Source organism: Octodon degus, unplaced genomic scaffold (assembly GCF_000260255.1).
Source record: "Octodon degus isolate 3935 unplaced genomic scaffold, OctDeg1.0 scaffold00098, whole genome shotgun sequence".
Lineage (NCBI taxonomy): Eukaryota > Metazoa > Chordata > Mammalia > Rodentia > Octodontidae > Octodon > Octodon degus.
Genome location: NW_004524674.1, coordinates 1,448,841 through 1,453,207, shown reverse-complemented (window position 1 = coordinate 1,453,207; position 4,367 = coordinate 1,448,841). Strand labels below are relative to the sequence as shown.

Sequence of the window (4,367 nt, the reverse complement as noted above, 5' to 3'; positions counted from 1 at the left end):
GAGACAGAGACAGAGACAGAGACAGAGACAGAGACAGAGACAGAGGGAAAGCCCTTAACACTGAATCTGCTATTTGGGTGGGAGTGTGGGGGATGACAAGATGCTTTACCCAGAAGAAAGACAACATATGTATGAAACAGGCTCCGACACAAGGAAGAGAAGGGAAAAGTACGGGTGACCACCGTGCTGACTGAAAGCCATGGAGTTGCTGTTTCTTGCCCATGAGTTTAATGACAAGGCTCCTCTTCTTCTCTTGCCAACTAAGCAGGAGCTGACAGAACATTCCCTGACTGTGCTGCCCAGCCAGCCCTGTAGTCTGCCCCAAGCACGCGCATAGATATCCCCAGGCTTGAATCCATCCAGAGACTAGTCATTTGATGCAATTGCATGAAGTCTAAGAAATAAAACTCCCACTCAAACATGGTGTACGTGGGAGACAGCAATCTCGGCGATCCTGTCTCCCAGAGTGCAGACCCACTCTGACCACAAGCTCCTGCAAAGGCACAGCCAACAGAAGTGTGTGCAATTCCACCATGTAATTTTTGTCTGGGAAGTGAAATATCTCCATCATTACATTATTTTCCTTAGGTTAGCAATCCCTTGAAAGAATAAAGCTCAGAAAAAAGCCTCCTCAAGGCCAACTATTGAAACTGTCTCCGCATATTCTCCCCTGTCTTCCATGACCTTGTACAGCTTTCACATCAAATTTCTCATTTTATCTTCAAAACAATGCATCAAGGTATGTATGATTAGTCCTGCTTCCTGGTCCAGCCCAGAGTTCCTTGTCCCAGTGAAAGGTACCACAGGGCAGCCTGGCCAAATCATGGCTGAGAGATTGGTTCCCTGTGACAATCTTCACCATCCCCCCTTGACCCACAGGCCCAACACAAAGAGGCTGCCGGAAACTCCCAAGCGCTGCCAAGTGCGTAGCCACAGTGTCCTAGAAAGGAATTCCAAGCCCACAAGAAAGCAGTTCTCATCTGGTGTTTTTATGGGATTGGGGTTGGGGAGGGTTGGCGCCCAACCAAAGACTAAGTGGCACAAAGATGAAATCATGCAAGCCCACAGTGCTGATCCGTGCTGTAGTGGGAATGGGGACAGGCTTTTGTGCCAGCCAAAATGTGCCTGCATACCCACTTGGATAAAAATAGCGATGGCACAGGGGCAAGCATTGTGGGGGGAACAATTTATTTTATCTGTAATACTCTATTTTCTTTAAAAAGACATATTTATGCATAGTTACATAATTAAGCTTATCTTTAAAAACCAAAACAAAATGACCATTGCTGCTGCTTAGATAGCCCTTAGGTTTTTTTATATTCTAGAATACTGTGTGGGTGAAGGAATTCCCGACATTCTGCTTAATTATCTGAAACACGCAAACCTCTGTGCCTAGTACACATGTTTAGTACAGGGCAGCCAACTATTCAGGCCGGCCAACATGGCCACTGCTACAAACAATTATTCTGCTTTCCAGGCCCAGAGCACACGTGTCCCTCCTCCTGGGGATGCAGGAGGGACTGATCCACAGGAGCTTTGTGTTAATCAGTTTTCCATCCTGTGACAAAATACCTGAGATAAACAACTCGTTAAAAGGAAAGGTTTATTTGTGCTGACAGTTCTGGAACATTCAGTCCATGATCACATGGCCTCATTCCTTTAGACCTGTGTAGACACAAGGTGTGAAGGAGGTCTGTGTACTTTGTGGCAGCCAGGAAACAAAGAGAGGAGCAGGAAGTAGCTGGGGTCCCTGTAGCCCCTTAAAGGCCACTCTCCACCTACCTGACTTTCTTCTACTAGCTACACCCCCTGGTTTCCACCACCTCCCTGTAGCACCATAGACTGAGGATCAAGTCTTCAACACGTGGGTTTTGGGGGGACATTCAAGATCCAATGTTTAAAGCTTGATCTCAATCACTAAACCTGTGGTTGTGTTGGGATGAATTGAGACAACGTAGATAAACATTGACCCATACCCAGAGACAAAGTGGTAGTTTGTATTAAGGGTAGCACAGGACTTTATCTTGAAGAACTGCTGGAATTTTGATAGGGAAGAGAAAGGACAGAACAGACATGTGGCAATGTGCAAGAGGAAGGAAACATCTTGGAAGAAAATTAGAATGTAGAATTCATGGTCCTTATTATTTCATGTGTGTGTGTGTGTGTGTGTGTGTGTGTGTGTGTGTGCTGGGAGTTGAATTCAGGGCCTCACATATGCTAGGCAAGTGTTCTATCATTGAGCACACCTGCAGCCCCTCATGATCATTTTTAATGCCACCCCATGTTCCATCACAGATTCCTGTGTTCTAGGATGTCCCCTTATACACACCTCTGTACCAACACTATTCTGATCCCTGGACATCTATCTCAGCAGGAGACTGTGTGTGAAAGCTCTTTTTAAAATTATTTTCAGGGGGCAGCTGCATCAGCTTGTAGAACATGATGGTCTCCATAGGAGTTAAACTTCTTTTAATTTTCACTTGTTGGAAGAACTTGAAGGACAAAAAGGAGTAGGTAACGGTAGTTAGCTGGCGCCTCAAAGATGATCGAGACATGACACTTATGAGGTGGACAGGCATGATTATTGGGCCACCAAGGACAAATTATGAAAACAGAATATATAGCCTAAAAGCAGAATGTGGAACTAAATACCCAAAAGCTTCTTCATCAGTTAGATTTTTAACAAAAATTAATATGAATGGAATAAATAATTCCAGTGGAATGGTGGATGCACGCAGCACAACAGTGCTAGTAAAATGGCAAAATTCATGGAACATCACAGTTGTACTTCAAGAGCTAAGATGTTTAATGATGTCCAAAGAAAATACAAAGCTTCCGCAACCAGCAGAAGGACAAACATACAACAGTTAGTTTTAGTTGATCTCAAACCTGTCTTAAATCAACAACCTTGTGCTCACATTAATGTCTTGATTAAATATCATAATGCAAAATACCCACACATTAAGTAAAAGAATTCCAGCTGATAAACATGACCCAGACAGTGGTCAGATTATATTTAATAAATGCTCACCTATTATGTTTTCAGGTAACAGGAGGAAAACACAGCACAATTTTTCTTTCTCTTGTTGAGGCACTGTTATTTAAACATGAACCTGGAGTACTCCACATTGATTCAGGTTTCCAAGATGAGAGCATAGGAAGAATTGTCAGATGTCAACACAAACATGTGTTTCTGAAAAGTAAAATCTCAAGAAGAAAAAACAGAAATGGCATGTTTATTCATCTTGCTTAGTGAAAGAGTTGCAGTTTGAAATTGTTCAAAGTAGCAGGTACAATCAATATTGTCATAAATTGTGTTAATTTTTGAAGCAATGTGGGTGCTGACTACTAGTAGTATCAAAAATATATTCAGGATTTATTTTTTTTGCAGTATCAGGGATTGAACTCAGGATCTTGCACTTGCCAGGCAAGCACTTATTCTACTGAGCTATCTCCCCAGCCTTCACGGTTGTTTTGATACCACATTTATATAAAAATGTTGGGGGAGGGGTCGATGATTTCTATCAAAAGCTGTTCCTGCGTGTTACATGTAATAGACATGGTAAATATTTATTTACAGTCTTTGTTAAATAAATCACAATTTAAAATTATGTGAAACCAAAAAAAAAGGAAATAGGTGTATGGATATGTGATTTTGAGATTAGTCTTAAAATGTAGAATATGTCCTCAAAAAAATAAATATACAAAATTATTTTCAGGGCTAGGGATGTAGCTCAGCAACATAAACACCTACTTGGCAAGCATAAGGTTCCAGTTTTCTTGTAGTACCAACTTTGATACCACAAAGAAAATAAATAAAAGAATATCTTTTTCAGACAGAATATCACCACCAGGCTGGTCTTGAACTTCTGGCAATCCTCCTGCCTCAGTTGCCCAAATACTGTGATTACAGGGGTGTGCTACCACATCCTGTGAAAGCTCTTCAATTTTTGTTGATATTCATAGATTTCCTGGACAAAGACAAGAGCAGGAAGTGAAAGTCAGAGGGATGAAGAGATTTGGCCAGCAGATGAGGAGGATCAGCACGCAGGCCCCGGACCCCATATCACCAGCTGCCAAATGGACCAGATGGGAGTTTGCGAGGTGCAGACGCCTAAATTAGATCAAGTCCCTTTGACTCCCAGTTCTAACTTTCTCTGTATGTCCTGGGGTAACTTGATTTTGCTATGCCTTCTTTATTTTATGTTTTTTTAAATTTTTTTCCATAATTTTATTGAGAAACAAATAGCAATGTGACAGTTTCAAATGAAATTGGTAGGACAGTTTCAATAATTAACACATTGCAAACTCTCTTCCTAGTGGTTAATTGCTGTACAAGATGCAGACATGATATCCTATTTACAAAC

General features: G+C 41.6%; 1 pseudogene; it reads left to right on the top strand.

Moving 5' to 3' along the window:
• Positions 1-2,439: 2,439 nt before the first annotated feature.
• LOC101574948 lies at positions 2,440-2,871 on the top strand (annotated as a pseudogene).
• Positions 2,872-4,367: the final 1,496 nt, after the last annotated feature.